Genomic DNA, 20,565 nt, shown 5'->3' on the forward strand with positions numbered 1-20,565 from the left:
TGTGCGCATGAATCGTTCGACCTCACCGTTCGCTTGCGGCCAGCAAGGCGTGATGCGCTGATGGCGAAATCCTAGCGAGTCAGCGAAGTTTTTGAAGTCAAGGCTTTGGAATGGAAGCCCGTTATCCGTTTTGACGACCTTAGGAATCCCGAAGGTACTGAAGATCTTCATAAGGTTGGTGATGACAGTTGGGGCCGCTAACGATGATAATACCGCCACGAGAGGGTAACGTGACGTATCATCCATTAGGACCATTATGTATTTGCCGTTAGGGAAGGGCCCCGCGAAGTCAAGTGAGAGCGCCTCCCAAGGTTGATTTGGCTTCGATGGAATCGCGACGGGGTCAGAGTGTTGATGTTGGATGGTTGCCTGACACGCCATACAGTTTTTAAGAGTAGTTTGTACCATGCTGTCTAGGTGGGGAAACCATACTTTTCGCTTCATGAGCGCTTTTGTTTTGGAGATGCCCTGGTGCCCAATGTGAGCGAGACATATCGCCTGTTGCTGGAGAGCAGCCGGTAGAACGAGGCAATTGCCTTTCAGTAGTAGGCCGCTGTCCGTCAGAGAGAGCTCGTGCTGTACGGATATAAACTCTCTGAGTGCTGGGTCGTTCCACCTGGCAGGATTGCTGAGGGCAGCGATCACCTTTTGCATATGAGGGTCGTTTAGAGTGGCGGCAGCTACTTCTGCACGAGTCATGGCTCTGGGAATGTTGTGGTGGGCAATGAAGTTGACATATGCATTAGTGCTATGAGCCAGGCGGGCGTCAGCAGGGGAGCTCGGCATGGGATGGCGAGACAGGTAATCCGAGGGGTTGTTGATTCCACACGTGTGCTCCACTCTGAAGTTGTATTGTTGGATTCTCAACACGAGGCGTTCAATTCGTGCAGACGGACACGCCCGTGGCTTGGTGAGGATGGAGACAAGGGGTTTGTGGTCTGTGCGAATGAGAAAGTTGTTACCGTAAAGATACAGATGAAAGTGCTCTGTCCCCCAGACAACCGCAAGCAACTCACGTTCAATCTGAGAGTACCGTGCTTCAGTGGGGGTCAAAGCCCGACTAGCATATGCGACAATCTCAGTATTGTTGCCTTCCTTCTGTGCTAGTATGGCACCAAGGCCAACAGGCGACGCGTCGACCGTGAGAATCATTTCTTTTGTACCATCAAAAAAGACAAGGTTGGGGATCTCAGACAGCTTTTCTTTCAGCGTATCCAAAGCACCTTGCTCTTCTGGTCCCCACACCCACTTGGTGTTCTTTTTTGTGAGAAGCCGAAGAGGGTACGTTATATTAGCAAGGTTAGGTAGGAAGCGTCCGCTGTAATTTACTGTACCAAGCAGACTTCGAACTTCATGAGCGTTGGCAGGGGCCGGCATTTTTTTTAGTGCTGCGATTTTCTGGGGGTCTGTTCTGATTCCAGAAGCAGAGAAAATGTGACCGAAAAAACAGAGTTCTTTCTGTGCGAAGAGACATTTTTTTGGATTAACTGTGAGGCCGTTCTCTGTCAACCTTTCGAGAGTTGCCTGGAGAGCCTGATCATGCTCATCCTTTGTCTTGCCAAACACAAGTATATCATCACTGATGTTGAGGACGTGAGGTATGCCGTTGAGTACTTGACGGATGGTTTCCTGGAAAACCTCGGCAGCTGCGTTAATTCCAAACATAAGTCGTTTGTAGCGGTACAATTTGTTGTGTGTTGCAAATGTTGTGATTGTTCTTGATTCATTATCAAGTTCTAGTTGGTGGTACCCATCTTTTAGATCAAGCTTCGTGAAGAGTGTTGATCCGTTCAGCGCTGTGATTACGTCGTCGATGGTAGGGCAGACCTGCCTCTCGCGAAGAATGGCCCTATTCGCACATTTCATGTCGATGCATAGGCGAATGTCCTCTGGATTGTGCGGCTTTGGCACAATTACGACTGGTGAAACCCATGGAGTAGGTCCGGTTGCTTCTTCGATGATATCAAGGGCCAAGAGCTGGCTTATCTTCTCTTCTACTTTGCTTCGCACTGCAAAAGGGATTCTGCGATGGGGCTGAGCAACCGGGGCAATGGCTTTGTCAAAGTGGAGGTGTACTTGGAGGTTTTTTAGTTTGCCTACACCCGCACACAACTCGGAAAAAGCAGCGAGTGGGGTCTCGAGGAAATTTGGGGGCACCTCTCCATTCGAGCGTGCATCTTTTTGTGAGAGTCCTTGGATGGCGTAAGTAATTTGGATTAGGCCCAGTCTATTTGCAGCAGCGAAGCTCAGCAGTGACTTCACGGTTCCCTCTATTACGAACACGTCTTCTGTTGTGTCGCTGTCCCTGTACTTCAGCGTGACACTGAGCTTTCCTATGATTGGTAGCGGAGCATCCGATCCATAGGCGTAAATACGCGTGCCTGCTTGTTGGAGTTTTGTGAGTGCTCCAAGCTTGTTAAGGGTAGAGGGTCCAATGACCGATACTGAAGCACCTGTGTCAATAAGAAATGTTATAGGGGTGTTGTTAACCTGCAGATGAACCTCTGGGAGGTTTTGGTGCGATACTTGTGATATAGTTCCGACAGCATAAACGCTCTCGTCGGAGTCAGAATCATGAGAAATCTGGAAGATAGGCTTGTGTGCTGATTGGCACACCTTGCCATAGTGTCCTTTTCTGCCACATGCTTTGCAAGAGGCAAATTTGGCGGGGCAGTTTACTTGTCCTCCCTCGTGGGGCCAGGGAGCACCACAGTGGAAACACTGGGGAGGCGAGACGTGGGTGCGTTGTTGTGCGCTGCCTCCATATTTCAGACGGGAAGAGAAGCAGCGAGGTTGTTGGGCATTTCTGGATGTGCCTGCATGGCCGTAGCGAGGCTGTCCAGAGATTGCTTGAACCGTGGTGGTTGTTGACGACCCTTCCATGGCAGTCGTTGCTCGGTTGACATCCTCGAGGAGTCGAGCCTGATTCAAAAGTGATGGAAGGTTAAGGTCTTGCCTTAGGGCTACTCGTCGTAGGCGTGAAGATGTCGTTGCAAATATGATCTGGTTCTTGATTTCCTCGTCGGCGTTCGCGAAACCGCAATTGCGGGCAAGCAGTCGAAGCCTTATCGAGAATCGGCCGACAGATTCGCCCTCGAGTTGCTTTGCCTGACGAAACTGAAAGACCTCGAAAGTGGTGTTCATGCGGGGATTGAAGTATGCGTCAAGCTTGTCTTTGAGAGATTGGTATGAGTTTCTGGTCGTTACTGAGGGTGTATCAGCATCTGGCGTCGTACTTGAAGTGGGACCACTCTGCTGGTCAGGAAGGGTATCGCAGAGTTCATGGACACGTTCCCCCGCATAGTGGAGCAGGAGAGAACGTTTGCGTGCGTCATTCTTCACATCGAAAGCGATGAGGAAGTTTTCAAAGCGAGTGATCCACTTTCGCCATTCGGTGCCGATATTAGTTGGGTCAGTGGCATCCAAGTCAAAAGGGGGCAGTGAGGTTGGAATGAGGGTCATCATTAGTGGAGAACAGTAGGCTTGGCTGTGAAGCTAGCGGCTTGTGATACAGCGGCGGCGCGCTGCGAGGTCGTAGAGGGTGGACACTTGCCAGAACAGTAGCTGAAGACTGCCTAACACATCCTCGTCGCCAATGTAGCGTTGCAAGTGTGCTGAGCAAACAGAGCGCTACCGCGGCGGGCAGAATAAGAATCGGGCAGCCATTCCCATTCACTGGCTTTATTCTCCCTCCTCTTCCTCGTCGCCGCCGCTATATACGGTGATCACGCGCAAACATAAAATCTACATCACTACACTAACCAGGGGTTAGACGTCAGTAGAGCAAACGGGTTTTATCAGCCGCCACCAGTCTAACACCAACAAGGGTGAAGCTTGCAAATTTAAGGTTATAATTATATTGCAATTAAATGCAAAGGTGCAAGCGAGCTGGACAAGAATGATGAAAATAATCCCTGCAGAAGGGGAACAAGAGGGACAAAGGACAAACATAAATCTCCAAAACACAGCTAGGTGACTGGTGAGCGACCGAAAAAATCCGCCTGGTCCGGGTATCGAACCCGGGACCTCTCTATAACAGGGGGAGCGCTCTACCAACTGAGCTAACCAGGGGTTAGACGTCAGTAGAGCAAACGGGTTTTATCAGCCGCCACCAGTCTAACACCAACAAGGGTGAAGCTTGCAAATTTAAGGTTATAATTATATTGCAATTAAATGCAAAGGTGCAAGTGAGCTGGACAAGAATGATGAAAATAATCCCTGGAGAAGGGAAACAAGAGGGACGAAGGACAAACGTAAATCTCCAAAACACAGCTAGGTGACTGTTGAGCGACCGAAAAAATCCGCCTGGTCCGGGTATCGAAGCCGGGATTTCTCCATTACAGGTGGAGCGCTCTACCAACTGAGCTAACCAGGAGTTTGACGTCAGTAGAGCAAACGGGTTTTATCAGCCGCCACCAGACTAACACCAACAAGGGTGAAGCTTGCAAATTTAAGGTTTAAATTATATTGCAATTAAATGCAAAGGTGCAAGCGAGCTGGACAAGAATGATGAAAATAATCCCTGGAGAAGGGGAACAAGAGGGACAAAGGACAAACATAAATCTCCAAAACACAGGTAGGTGACTGGTGAGCGACCGAAAAAATCCGCCTGGTCCGGGTATCGAACCCGGGACCTCTCTATAACAGGGGGAGCGCTCTACCAACTGATCTAACCAGGGGTTAGACGTCAGTAGAGCAAACGGGTTTTATCAGCCGCCACCAGTCTAACACCAACAAGGGTGAAGCTTGCAAATTTAAGGTTATAATTACATTGCAATTAAATGCAAAGGTGCAAGTGAGCTGGACAAGAATGATGAAAATAATCCCTGGAGAAGGGAAACAAGAGGGACGAAGGACAAACGTAAATCTCCAAAACACAGCTAGGTGACTGTTGAGCGACCGAAAAAACCCGCCTGGTCCGGGTATCGAAACCGGGATTTCTCCATTACAGGTGGAGCGCTCTACCAACTGAGCTAACCAGGAGTTAGACGTCAGTAGAACAAACGGGTTTTATCAGCCGCCACCAGACTAACACCAACAAGGGTGAAGCTTGCAAATTTAAGGTTATAATTATATTGCAATTAAATGCAAAGGTGCAAGCGAGCTGGACAAGAATGATGAAAATAATCCCTGGAGAAGGGAAACAAGAGGGACGAAGGACAAACGTAAATCTCCAAAACACAGCTAGGTGACTGGTGAGCGACCGAAAAAATCCGCCTGGTCCGGGTATCGAAGCCGGGATTTCTCCATTACAGGTGGAGCGCTCTACCAACTGAGCTAACCAGGAGTTAGACGTCAGTAGAACAAACGGGTTTTATCAGCCGCCACCAGACTAACACCAACAAGGGTGAAGCTTGCAAATTTAAGGTTTAAATTATATTGCAATTAAATGCAAAGGTGCAAGCGAGCTGGACAAGAATGATGAAAATAATCCCTGGAGAAGGGGAACAAGAGGGACAAAGGACAAACATAAATCTCCAAAACACAGCTAGGTGACTGGTGAGCGACCGAAAAAATCCGCCTGGTCCGGGTATCGAACCCGGGACCTCTCTATAACAGGGGGAGCGCTCTACCAACTCAGCTAACCAGGGGTTAGACGTCAGTAGAGCAAACGGGTTTTATCAGCCGCCACCAGTCTAACACCAACAAGGGTGAAGCTTGCAAATTTAAGGTTATAATTACATTGCAATTAAATGCAAAGGTGCAAGTGAGCTGGACAAGAATGATGAAAATAATCCCTGGAGAAGGGAAACAAGAGGGACGAAGGACAAACGTAAATCTCCAAAACACAGCTAGGTGACTGTTGAGCGACCGAAAAAACCCGCCTGGTCCGGGTATCGAAACCGGGATTTCTCCATTACAGGTGGAGCGCTCTACCAACTGAGCTAACCAGGAGTTAGACGTCAGTAGAACAAACGGGTTTTATCAGCCGCCACCAGACTAACACCAACAAGGGTGAAGCTTGCAAATTTAAGGTTATAATTATATTGCAATTAAATGCAAAGGTGCAAGCGAGCTGGACAAGAATGATGAAAATAATCCCTGGAGAAGGGAAACAAGAGGGACGAAGGACAAACGTAAATCTCCAAAACACAGCTAGGTGACTGGTGAGCGACCGAAAAAATCCGCCTGGTCCGGGTATCGAAGCCGGGATTTCTCCATTACAGGTGGAGCGCTCTACCAACTGAGCTAACCAGGAGTTAGACGTCAGTAGAACAAACGGGTTTTATCAGCCGCCACCAGACTAACACCAACAAGGGTGAAGCTTGCAAATTTAAGGTTTAAATTATATTGCAATTAAATGCAAAGGTGCAAGCGAGCTGGACAAGAATGATGAAAATAATCCCTGGAGAAGGGGAACAAGAGGGACAAAGGACAAACATAAATCTCCAAAACACAGCTAGGTGACTGGTGAGCGACCGAAAAAATCCGCCTGGTCCGGGTATCGAACCCGGGACCTCTCTATAACAGGGGGAGCGCTCTACCAACTCAGCTAACCAGGGGTTAGACGTCAGTAGAGCAAACGGGTTTTATCAGCCGCCACCAGTCTAACACCAACAAGGGTGAAGGTTGCAAATTTAAGGTTATAATTATATTGCAATTAAATGCAAAGGTGCAAGTGAGCTGGACAAGAATGATGAAAATAATCCCTGGAGAAGGGAAACAAGAGGGACGAAGGACAAACGTAAATCTCCAAAACACAGCTAGGTGACTGGTGAGCGACCGAAAAAATCCGCCAGGTCCGGGTATCGAAGCCGGGATTTCTCCATTACAGGTGGAGCGCTCTACCAACTGAGCTAACCAGGAGTTAGACGTCAGTAGAACAAACGGGTTTTATCAGCCGCCACCAGACTAACACCAACAAGGGTGAAGCTTGCAAATTTAAGGTTTAAATTATATTGCAATTAAATGCAAAGGTGCAAGCGAGCTGGACAAGAATGATGAAAATAATCCCTGGAGAAGGGGAACAAGAGGGACAAAGGACAAACATAAATCTCCAAAACACAGCTAGGTGACTGGTGAGCGACCGAAAAAACCCGCCTGGTCCGGGTATCGAAACCGGGATTTCTCCATTACAGGTGGAGCGCTCTACCAACTGAGCTAACCAGGGGTTAGACGTCAGTAGAGCTAACGGGTTTTATCAGCCGCCACCAGTCTAACACCAACAAGGGTGAAGCTTGCAAATTTAAGGTTATAATTATATTGCAATTAAATGCAAAGGTGCAAGTGAGCTGGAGAAGAATGATGAAAATAATCCCTGGAGAAGGGAAACAAGAGGGACGAAGGACAAACGTAAATCTCCAAAACACAGCTAGGTGACTGGTGAGCGACCGAAAAAATCCGCCTGGTCCGGGTATCGAACCCGGGATTTCTCCATTACAGGTGGAGCGCTCTACCAACTGAGCTAACCAGGGGTTAGACGTCAGTAGAGCTAACGGGTTTTATCAGCCGCCACCAGTCTAACACCAACAAGGGTGAAGCTTGCAAATTTAAGGTTATAATTATATTGCAATTAAATGCAAAGGTGCAAGTGAGCTGGTGAAGAATGATGAAAATAATCCCTGGAGAAGGGAAACAAGAGGGACGAAGGACAAACGTAAATCTCCAAAACACAGCTAGGTGACTGTTGAGCGACCGAAAAAACCCGCCTGGTCCGGGTATCGAAACCGGGATTTCTCCATTACAGGTGGAGCGCTCTACCAACTGAGCTAACCAGGAGTTAGACGTCAGTAGAACAAACGGGTTTTATCAGCCGCCACCAGACTAACACCAACAAGGGTGAAGCTTGCAAATTTAAGGTTATAATTATATTGCAATTAAATGCAAAGGTGCAAGCGAGCTGGACAAGAATGATGAAAATAATCCCTGGAGAAGGGAAACAAGAGGGACGAAGGACAAACGTAAATCTCCAAAACACAGCTAGGTGACTGGTGAGCGACCGAAAAAACCCGCCTGGTCCGGGTATCGAAACCGGGATTTCTCCATTACAGGTGGAGCGCTCTACCAACTGAGCTAACCAGGAGTTAGACGTCAGTAGAACAAACGGGTTTTATCAGCCGCCACCAGACTAACACCAACAAGGGTGAAGCTTGCAAATTTAAGGTTATAATTATATTGCAATTAAATGCAAAGGTGCAAGCGAGCTGGAGAAGAATGATGAAAATAATCCCTGGAGAAGGGAAACAAGAGGGACGAAGGACAATCGTAAATCTCCAAAACACAGCTAGGTGACTGGTGAGCGACCGAAAAAATCCGCCTGGTCCGGGTATCGAAACCGGGATTTCTCCATTACAGGTGGAGCGCTCTACCAACTGAGCTAACCAGGAGTTAGACGTCAGTAGAACAAACGGGTTTTATCAGCCGCCACCAGTCTAACACCAACAAGGGTGAAGCTTGCAAATTTAAGGTTATAATTATATTGCAATTAAATGCAAAGGTGCAAGTGAGCTGGAGAAGAATGATGAAAATAATCCCTGGAGAAGGGAAACAAGAGGGACGAAGGACAATCGTAAATCTCCAAAACACAGCTAGGTGACTGGTGAGCGACCGAAAAAATCCGCCTGGTCCGGGTATCGAAACCGGGATTTCTCCATTACAGGTGGAGCGCTCTACCAACTGAGCTAACCAGGGGTTAGACGTCAGTAGAGCTAACGGGTTTTATCAGCCGCCACCAGTCTAACACCAACAAGGGTGAAGCTTGCAAATTTAAGGTTATAATTATATTGCAATTAAATGCAAAGGTGCAAGTGAGCTGGAGAAGAATGATGAAAATAATCCCTGGAGAAGGGAAACAAGAGGGACGAAGGACAAACGTAAATCTCCAAAACACAGCTAGGTGACTGGTGAGCGACCGAAAAAACCCGCCTGGTCCGGGTATCGAAACCGGGATTTCTCCATTACAGGTGGAGCGCTCTACCAACTGAGCTAACCAGGGGTTAGACGTCAGTAGAGCTAACGGGTTTTATCAGCCGCCACCAGTCTAACACCAACAAGGGTGAAGCTTGCAAATTTAAGGTTATAATTATATTGCAATTAAATGCAAAGGTGCAAGTGAGCTGGAGAAGAATGATGAAAATAATCCCTGGAGAAGGGAAACAAGAGGGACGAAGGACAAACGTAAATCTCCAAAACACAGCTAGGTGACTGGTGAGCGACCGAAAAAATCCGCCTGGTCCGGGTATCGAAACCGGGATTTCTCCATTACAGGTGGAGCGCTCTACCAACTGAGCTAACCAGGAGTTAGACGTCAGTAGAACAAACGGGTTTTATCAGCCGCCACCAGACTAACACCAACAAGGGTGAAGCTTGCAAATTTAAGGTTTAAATTATATTAAATTAAATGCAAAGGTGCAAGTGAGCTGGACAAGAATGATGAAAATAATCCCTGGAGAAGGGAAACAAGAGGGACGAAGGACAATCGTAAATCTCCAAAACACAGCTAGGTGACTGTTGAGCGACCGAAAAAATCCGCCTGGTCCGGGTATCGAAGCCGGGATTTCTCCATTACAGGTGGAGCGCTCTACCAACTGAGCTAACCAGGGGTTAGACGTCAGTAGAGCTAACGGGTTTTATCAGCCGCCACCAGTCTAACACCAACAAGGGTGAAGCTTGCAAATTTAAGGTTATAATTATATTGCAATTAAATGCAAAGGTGCAAGTGAGCTGGAGAAGAATGATGAAAATAATCCCTGGAGAAGGGAAACAAGAGGGACGAAGGACAATCGTAAATCTCCAAAACACAGCTAGGTGACTGGTGAGCGACCGAAAAAATCCGCCTGGTCCGGGTATCGAAACCGGGATTTCTCCATTACAGGTGGAGCGCTCTACCAACTGAGCTAACCAGGGGTTAGACGTCAGTAGAGCTAACGGGTTTTATCAGCCGCCACCAGTCTAACACCAACAAGGGTGAAGCTTGCAAATTTAAGGTTATAATTATATTGCAATTAAATGCAAAGGTGCAAGTGAGCTGGAGAAGAATGATGAAAATAATCCCTGGAGAAGGGAAACAAGAGGGACGAAGGACAATCGTAAATCTCCAAAACACAGCTAGGTGACTGGTGAGCGACCAAAAAAATCCGCCTGGTCCGGGTATCGAAGCCGGGATTTCTCCATTACAGGTGGAGCGCTCTACCAACTGAGCTAACCAGGGGTTAGACGTCAGTAGAGCTAACGGGTTTTATCAGCCGCCACCAGTCTAACACCAACAAGGGTGAAGCTTGCAAATTTAAGGTTATAATTATATTGCAATTAAATGCAAAGGTGCAAGTGAGCTGGAGAAGAATGATGAAAATAATCCCTGGAGAAGGGAAACAAGAGGAACGAAGGACAAACGTAAATCTCCAAAACACAGCTAGGTGACTGGTGAGCGACCGAAAAAACCCGCCTGGTCCGGGTATCGAAACCGGGATTTCTCCATTACAGGTGGAGCGCTCTACCAACTGAGCTAACCAGGAGTTAGACGTCAGTAGAACAAACGGGTTTTATCAGCCGCCACCAGACTAACACCAACAAGGGTGAAGCTTGCAAATTTAAGGTTTAAATTATATTAAATTAAATGCAAAGGTGCAAGTGAGCTGGACAAGAATGATGAAAATAATCCCTGGAGAAGGGAAACAAGAGGGACGAAGGACAATCGTAAATCTCCAAAACACAGCTAGGTGACTGTTGAGCGACCGAAAAAATCCGCCTGGTCCGGGTATCGAAGCCGGGATTTCTCCATTACAGGTGGAGCGCTCTACCAACTGAGCTAACCAGGGGTTAGACGTCAGTAGAACAAACGGGTTTTATCAGCCGCCACCAGTCTAACACCAACAAGGGTGAAGCTTGCAAATTTAAGGTTATAATTATATTGCAATTAAATGCAAAGGTGCACGTGAGCTGGAGAAGAATGATGAAAATAATCCCTGGAGAAGGGAAACAAGAGGGACGAAGGACAAACGTAAATCTCCAAAACACAGCTAGGTGACTGTTGAGCGACCGAAAAAATCCGCCTGGTCCGGGTATCGAAACCGGGATTTCTCCATTACAGGTGGAGCGCTCTACCAACTGAGCTAACCAGGGGTTAGACGTCAGTAGAGCAAACGGGTTTTATCAGCCGCCACCAGTCTAACACCAACAAGGGTGAAGCTTGCAAATTTAAGGTTATAATTATACTGCAATTAAATGCAAAGCTGCAAGTGAGCTGGACAAGAATGATGAAAATAATCCCTGGAGAAGGGAAACAAGAGGGACGAAGGACAAACGTAAATCTCCAAAACACAGCTAGGTGACTGGTGAGCGACCGAAAAAATCCGCCTGGTCCGGGTATCGAAACCGGGATTTCTCCATTACAGGTGGAGCGCTCTACCAACTGAGCTAACCAGGGGTTAGACGTCAGAAGAGCAAACGGGTTTTATCAGCCGCCACCAGTCTAACACCAACAAGGGTGAAGCTTGCAAATTTAAGGTTATAATTATATTGCAATTAAATGCAAAGGTGCAAGTGAGCTGGAGAAGAATGATGAAAATAATCCCTGGAGAAGGGAAACAAGAGGGACGAAGGACAAACGTAAATCTCCAAAACACAGCTAGGTGACTGTTGAGCGACCGAAAATATCCACCTGGTCCGGGTATCGAAACCGGGATTTCTCCATTACAGGTGGAGCGCTCTACCAACTGAGCTAACCAGGGGTTAGACGTCAGTAGAGCAAACGGGTTTTATCAGCCGCCACCAGTCTAACACCAACAAGGGTGAAGCTTGCAAATTTAAGGTTATAATTATATTGCAATTAAATGCAAAGGTGCACGTGAGCTGGAGAAGAATGATGAAAATAATCCCTGGAGAAGGGAAACAAGAGGGACGAAGGACAAACGTAAATCTCCAAAACACAGCTAGGTGACTGTTGAGCGACCGAAAAAATCCGCCTGGTCCGGGTATCGAAACCGGGATTTCTCCATTACAGGTGGAGCGCTCTACCAACTGAGCTAACCAGGGGTTAGACGTCAGTAGAGCAAACGGGTTTTATCAGCCGCCACCAGTCTAACACCAACAAGGGTGAAGCTTGCAAATTTAAGGTTATAATTATATTGCAATTAAATGCAAAGGTGCAAGTGAGCTGGAGAAGAATGATGAAAATAATCCCTGGAGAAGGGAAACAAGAGGGACGAAGGACAAACGTAAATCTCCAAAACACAGCTAGGTGACTGGTGAGCGACCGAAAATATCCACCTGGTCCGGGTATCGAAACCGGGATTTCTCCATTACAGGTGGAGCGCTCTACCAACTGAGCTAACCAGGGGTTAGACGTCAGAAGAGCAAACGGGTTTTATCAGCCGCCACCAGTCTAACACCAACAAGGGTGAAGCTTGCAAATTTAAGGTTATAATTATATTGCAATTAAATGCAAAGCTGCAAGTGAGCTGGACAAGAATGATGAAAATAATCCCTGGAGAAGGGAAACAAGAGGGACGAAGGACAAACGTAAATCTCCAAAACACAGCTAGGTGACTGTTGAGCGACCGAAAAAATCCGCCTGGTCCGGGTATCGAAACCGGGATTTCTCCATTACAGGTGGAGCGCTCTACCAACTGAGCTAACCAGGGGTTAGACGTCAGTAGAGCAAACGGGTTTTATCAGCCGCCACCAGTCTAACACCAACAAGGGTGAAGCTTGCAAATTTAAGGTTATAATTATATTGCAATTAAATGCAAAGCTGCAAGTGAGCTGGACAAGAATGATGAAAATAATCCCTGGAGAAGGGAAACAAGAGGGACGAAGGACAAACGTAAATCTCCAAAACACAGCTAGGTGACTGGTGAGCGACCGAAAATATCCACCTGGTCCGGGTATCGAAACCGGGATTTCTCCATTACAGGTGGAGCGCTCTACCAACTGAGCTAACCAGGGGTTAGACGTCAGTAGAGCAAACGGGTTTTATCAGCCGCCACCAGTCTAACACCAACAAGGGTGAAGCTTGCAAATTTAAGGTTATAATTATACTGCAATTAAATGCAAAGCTGCAAGTGAGCTGGACAAGAATGATGAAAATAATCCCTGGAGAAGGGAAACAAGAGGGACGAAGGACAAACGTAAATCTCCAAAACACAGCTAGGTGACTGGTGAGCGACCGAAAATATCCACCTGGTCCGGGTATCGAAACCGGGATTTCTCCATTACAGGTGGAGCGCTCTACCAACTGAGCTAACCAGGGGTTAGACGTCAGTAGAGCAAACGGGTTTTATCAGCCGCCACCAGTCTAACACCAACAAGGGTGAAGCTTGCAAATTTAAGGTTATAATTATATTGCAATTAAATGCAAAGCTGCAAGTGAGCTGGACAAGAATGATGAAAATAATCCCTGGAGAAGGGAAACAAGAGGGACGAAGGACAAACGTAAATCTCCAAAACACAGCTAGGTGACTGGTGAGCGACCGAAAATATCCACCTGGTCCGGGTATCGAAACCGGGATTTCTCCATTACAGGTGGAGCGCTCTACCAACTGAGCTAACCAGGGGTTAGACGTCAGTAGAGCAAACGGGTTTTATCAGCCGCCACCAGTCTAACACCAACAAGGGTGAAGCTTGCAAATTTAAGGTTATAATTATACTGCAATTAAATGCAAAGCTGCAAGTGAGCTGGACAAGAATGATGAAAATAATCCCTGGAGAAGGGAAACAAGAGGGACGAAGGACAAACGTAAATCTCCAAAACACAGCTAGGTGACTGTTGAGCGACCGAAAAAATCCGCCTGGTCCGGGTATCGAAACCGGGATTTCTCCATTACAGGTGGAGCGCTCTACCAACTGAGCTAACCAGGGGTTAGACGTCAGTAGAGCAAACGGGTTTTATCAGCCGCCACCAGTCTAACACCAACAAGGGTGAAGCTTGCAAATTTAAGGTTATAATTATACTGCAATTAAATGCAAAGCTGCAAGTGAGCTGGACAAGAATGATGAAAATAATCCCTGGAGAAGGGAAACAAGAGGAACGAAGGACAAACGTAAATCTCCAAAACACAGCTAGGTGACTGGTGAGCGACCGAAAATATCCACCTGGTCCGGGTATCGAAACCGGGATTTCTCCATTACAGGTGGAGCGCTCTACCAACTGAGCTAACCAGGGGTTAGACGTCAGAAGAGCAAACGGGTTTTATCAGCCGCCACCAGTCTAACACCAACAAGGGTGAAGCTTGCAAATTTAAGGTTATAATTATATTGCAATTAAATGCAAAGCTGCAAGTGAGCTGGACAAGAATGATGAAAATAATCCCTGGAGAAGGGAAACAAGAGGGACGAAGGACAAACGTAAATCTCCAAAACACAGCTAGGTGACTGTTGAGCGACCGAAAAAATCCGCCTGGTCCGGGTATCGAAACCGGGATTTCTCCATTACAGGTGGAGCGCTCTACCAACTGAGCTAACCAGGGGTTAGACGTCAGTAGAGCAAACGGGTTTTATCAGCCGCCACCAGTCTAACACCAACAAGGGTGAAGCTTGCAAATTTAAGGTTATAATTATACTGCAATTAAATGCAAAGCTGCAAGTGAGCTGGACAAGAATGATGAAAATAATCCCTGGAGAAGGGAAACAAGAGGGACGAAGGACAAACGTAAATCTCCAAAACACAGCTAGGTGACTGGTGAGCGACCGAAAAAACCCGCCTGGTCCGGGTATCGAAACCGGGATTTCTCCATTACAGGTGGAGCGCTCTACCAACTGAGCTAACCAGGGGTTAGACGTCAGTAGAGCAAACGGGTTTTATCAGCCGCCACCAGTCTAACACCAACAAGGGTGAAGCTTGCAAATTTAAGGTTATAATTATACTGCAATTAAATGCAAAGCTGCAAGTGAGCTGGACAAGAATGATGAAAATAATCCCTGGAGAAGGGAAACAAGAGGGACGAAGGACAAACGTAAATCTCCAAAACACAGCTAGGTGACTGGTGAGCGACCGAAAAAATCCGCCTGGTCCGGGTATCGAAACCGGGATTTCTCCATTACAGGTGGAGCGCTCTACCAACTGAGCTAACCAGGGGTTAGACGTCAGTAGAGCAAACGGGTTTTATCAGCCGCCACCAGTCTAACACCAACAAGGGTGAAGCTTGCAAATTTAAGGTTATAATTATACTGCAATTAAATGCAAAGCTGCAAGTGAGCTGGACAAGAATGATGAAAATAATCCCTGGAGAAGGGAAACAAGAGGGACGAAGGACAAACGTAAATCTCCAAAACACAGCTAGGTGACTGTTGAGCGACCGAAAAAATCCGCCTGGTCCGGGTATCGAAACCGGGATTTCTCCATTACAGGTGGAGCGCTCTACCAACTGAGCTAACCAGGGGTTAGACGTCAGAAGAGCAAACGGGTTTTATCAGCCGCCACCAGTCTAACACCAACAAGGGTGAAGCTTGCAAATTTAAGGTTATAATTATACTGCAATTAAATGCAAAGGTGCAAGTGAGCTGGAGAAGAATGATGAAAATAATCCCTGGAGAAGGGAAACAAGAGGGACGAAGGACAATCGTAAATCTCCAAAACACAGCTAGGTGACTGGTGAGCGACCGAAAAAACCCGCCTGGTCCGGGTATCGAAACCGGGATTTCTCCATTACAGGTGGAGCGCTCTACCAACTGAGCTAACCAGGGGTTAGACGTCAGAAGAGCAAACGGGTTTTATCAGCCGCCACCAGTCTAACACCAACAAGGGTGAAGCTTGCAAATTTAAGGTTATAATTATACTGCAATTAAATGCAAAGCTGCAAGTGAGCTGGAGAAGAATGATGAAAATAATCCCTGGAGAAGGGAAACAAGAGGGACGAAGGACAAACGTAAATCTCCAAAACACAGCTAGGTGACTGTTGAGCGACCGAAAAAACCCGCCTGGTCCGGGTATCGAAACCGGGATTTCTCCATTACAGGTGGAGCGCTCTACCAACTGAGCTAACCAGGAGTTAGACGTCAGTAGAACAAACGGGTTTTATCAGCCGCCACCAGTCTAACACCAACAAGGGTGAAGCTTGCAAATTTAAGGTTATAATTATATTGCAATTAAATGCAAAGGTGCACGTGAGCTGGAGAAGAATGATGAAAATAATCCCTGGAGAAGGGAAACAAGAGGGACGAAGGACAAACGTAAATCTCCAAAACACAGCTAGGTGACTGTTGAGCGACCGAAAAAATCCGCCTGGTCCGGGTATCGAAACCGGGATTTCTCCATTACAGGTGGAGCGCTCTACCAACTGAGCTAACCAGGGGTTAGACGTCAGAAGAGCAAACGGGTTTTATCAGCCGCCACCAGTCTAACACCAACAAGGGTGAAGCTTGCAAATTTAAGGTTATAATTATATTGCAATTAAATGCAAAGGTGCAAGTGAGCTGGAGAAGAATGATGAAAATAATCCCTGGAGAAGGGAAACAAGAGGGACGAAGGACAAACGTAAATCTCCAAAACACAGCTAGGTGACTGGTGAGCGACCGAAAAAACCCGCCTGGTCCGGGTATCGAAGCCGGGATTTCTCCATTACAGGTGGAGCGCTCTACCAACTGAGCTAACCAGGGGTTAGACGTCAGTAGAACAAACGGGTTTTATCAGCCGCCACCAGTCTAACACCAACAAGGGTGAAGCTTGCAAATTTAAGGTTATAATTATACTGCAATTAAATGCAAAGCTGCAAGTGAGCTGGAGAAGAATGATGAAAATAATCCCTGGAGAAGGGAAACAAGAGGGACGAAGGACAAACGTAAATCTCCAAAACACAGCTAGGTGACTGGTGAGCGACCGAAAAAACCCGCCTGGTCCGGGTATCGAAACCGGGATTTCTCCATTACAGGTGGAGCGCTCTACCAACTGAGCTAACCAGGGGTTAGACGTCAGTAGAGCAAACGGGTTTTATCAGCCGCCACCAGTCTAACACCAACAAGGGTGAAGCTTGCAAATTTAAGGTTATAATTATACTGCAATTAAATGCAAAGCTGCAAGTGAGCTGGACAAGAATGATGAAAATAATCCCTGGAGAAGGGAAACAAGAGGGACGAAGGACAAACGTAAATCTCCAAAACACAGCTAGGTGACTGGTGAGCGACCGAAAAAACCCGCCTGGTCCGGGTATCGAAGCCGGGATTTCTCCATTACAGGTGGAGCGCTCTACCAACTGAGCTAACCAGGGGTTAGACGTCAGTAGAGCAAACGGGTTTTATCAGCCGCCACCAGTCTAACACCAACAAGGGTGAAGCTTGCAAATTTAAGGTTATAATTATACTGCAATTAAATGCAAAGCTGCAAGTGAGCTGGACAAGAATGATGAAAATAATCCCTGGAGAAGGGAAACAAGAGGGACGAAGGACAAACGTAAATCTCCAAAACACAGCTAGGTGACTGGTGAGCGACCGAAAAAACCCGCCTGGTCCGGGTATCGAAACCGGGATTTCTCCATTACAGGTGGAGCGCTCTACCAACTGAGCTAACCAGGGGTTAGACGTCAGTAGAGCAAACGGGTTTTATCAGCCGACACCAGTCTAACACCAACAAGGGTGAAGCTTGCAAATTTAAGGTTATAATTATACTGCAATTAAATGCAAAGCTGCAAGTGAGCTGGACAAGAATGATGAAAATAATCCCTGGAGAAGGGAAACAAGAGGGACGAAGGACAAACGTAAATCTCCAAAACACAGCTAGGTGACTGTTGAGCGACCGAAAAAACCCGCCTGGTCCGGGTATCGAAACCGGGATTTCTCCATTACAGGTGGAGCGCTCTACCAACTGAGCTAACCAGGGGTTAGACGTCAGTAGAACAAACGGGTTTTATCAGCCGCCACCAGTCTAACACCAACAAGGGTGAAGCTTGCAAATTTAAGGTTATAATTATACTGCAATTAAATGCAAAGCTGCAAGTGAGCTGGACAAGAATGATGAAAATAATCCCTGGAGAAGGGAAACAAGAGGGACGAAGGACAAACGTAAATCTCCAAAACACAGCTAGGTGACTGTTGAGCGACCGAAAAAACCCGCCTGGTCCGGGTATCGAAACCGGGATTTCTCCATTACAGGTGGAGCGCTCTACCAACTGAGCTAACCAGGGGTTAGACGTCAGTAGAGCAAACGGGTTTTATCAGCCGCCACCACTCTAACACCAACAAGGGTGAAGCTTGCAAATTTAAGGTTATAATTATATTGCAATTAAATGCAAAGGTGCAAGTGAGCTGGAGAAGAATGATGAAAATAATCCCTGGAGAAGGGAAACAAGAGGGACGAAGGACAAACGTAAATCTCCAAAACACAGCTAGGTGACTGTTGAGCGACCGAAAAAATCCGCCTGGTCCGGGTATCGAAACCGGGATTTCTCCATTACAGGTGGAGCGCTCTACCAACTGAGCTAACCAGGAGTTAGACGTCAGTAGAACAAACGGGTTTTATCAGCCGCCACCAGACTAACACCAACAAGGGTGAAGCTTGCAAATTTAAGGTTATAATTATACTGCAATTAAATGCAAAGCTGCAAGTGAGCTGGACAAGAATGATGAAAATAATCCCTGGAGAAGGGAAACAAGAGGGACGAAGGACAAACGTAAATCTCCAAAACACAGCTAGGTGACTGTTGAGCGACCGAAAAAATCCGCCTGGTCCGGGTATCGAAACCGGGATTTCTCCATTACAGGTGGAGCGCTCTACCAACTGAGCTAACCAGGGGTTAGACGTCAGTAGAGCAAACGGGTTTTATCAGCCGCCACCACTCTAACACCAACAAGGGTGAAGCTTGCAAATTTAAGGTTATAATTATATTGCAATTAAATGCAAAGGTGCAAGTGAGCTGGAGAAGAATGATGAAAATAATCCCTGGAGAAGGGAAACAAGAGGGACGAAGGACAAACGTAAATCTCCAAAACACAGCTAGGTGACTGTTGAGCGACCGAAAAAATCCGCCTGGTCCGGGTATCGAAACCGGGATTTCTCCATTACAGGTGGAGCGCTCTACCAACTGAGCTAACCAGGAGTTAGACGTCAGTAGAACAAACGGGTTTTATCAGCCGCCACCAGACTAACACCAACAAGGGTGAAGCTTGCAAATTTAAGGTTATAATTATACTGCAATTAAATGCAAAGCTGCAAGTGAGCTGGACAAGAATGATGAAAATAATCCCTGGAGAAGGGAAACAAGAGGGACGAAGGACAAACGTAAATCTCCAAAACACAGCTAGGTGACTGGTGAGCGACCGAAAATATCCGCCTGGTCCGGGTATCGAAACCGGGATTTCTCCATTACAGGTGGAGCGCTCTACCAACTGAGCTAACCAGGGGTTAGACGTCAGTAGAGCAAACGGGTTTTATAAGCCGCCACCACTCTAACACCAACAAGGGTGAAGCTTGCAAATTTAAGGTTATAATTATACTGCAATTAAATGCAAAGCTGCAAGTGAGCTGGACAAGAATGATGAAAATAATCCCTGGAGAAGGGAAACAAGAGGGACGAAGGACAAACGTAAATCTCCAAAACACAGCTAGGTGACTGTTGAGCGACCGAAAAAATCCGCCTGGTCCGGGTATCGAAACCGGGATTTCTCCATTACAGGTGGAGCGCTCTACCAACTGAGCTAACCAGGGGTTAGACGTCAGTAGAGCAAACGGGTTTTATCAGCCGCCACCACTCTAACACCAACAAGGGTGAAGCTTGCAAATTTAAGGTTATAATTATATTGCAATTAAATGCAAAGGTGCAAGTGAGCTGGAGAAGAATGATGAAAATAATCCCTGGAGAAGGGAAACAAGAGGGACGAAGGACAAACGTAAATCTCCAAAACACAGCTAGGTGACTGTTGAGCGACCGAAAAAATCCGCCTGGTCCGGGTATCGAAACCGGGATTTCTCCATTACAGGTGGAGCGCTCTACCAACTGAGCTAACCAGGAGTTAGACGTCAGTAGAACAAACGGGTTTTATCAGCCGCCACCAGACTAACACCAACAAGGGTGAAGCTTGCAAATTTAAGGTTATAATTATACTGCAATTAAATGCAAAGCTGCAAGTGAGCTGGACAAGAATGATGAAAATAATCCCTGGAGAAGGGAAACAAGAGGGACGAAGGACAAACGTAAATCTCCAAAACACAGCTAGGTGACTGTTGAGCGACCGAAAAAACCCGCCTGGTCCGGGTATCGAAACCGGGATTTCTCCATTACAGGTGGAGCGCTCTACCAACTGAGCTAACCAGGGGTTAGACGTCAGTAGAGCAAACGGGTTTTATCAGCCGCCACCACTCTAACACCAACAAGGGTGAAGCTTGCAAATTTAAGGTTATAATTATATTGCAATTAAATGCAAAGGTGCAAGTGAGCTGGAGAAGAATGATGAAAATAATCCCTGGAGAAGGGAAACAAGAGGGACGAAGGACAAACGTAAATCTCCAAAACACAGCTAGGTGACTGTTGAGCGACCGAAAAAATCCGCCTGGTCCGGGTATCGAAACCGGGATTTCTCCATTACAGGTGGAGCGCTCTACCAACTGAGCTAACCAGGAGTTAGACGTCAGTAGAACAAACGGGTTTTATCAGCCGCCACCAGACTAACACCAACAAGGGTGAAGCTTGCAAATTTAAG

The sequence above is a fragment of the Ixodes scapularis genome, unplaced genomic scaffold (assembly GCF_016920785.2).
Source record: "Ixodes scapularis isolate PalLabHiFi unplaced genomic scaffold, ASM1692078v2 PGA_scaffold13__105_contigs__length_92229423, whole genome shotgun sequence".
Lineage (NCBI taxonomy): Eukaryota > Metazoa > Arthropoda > Arachnida > Ixodida > Ixodidae > Ixodes > Ixodes scapularis.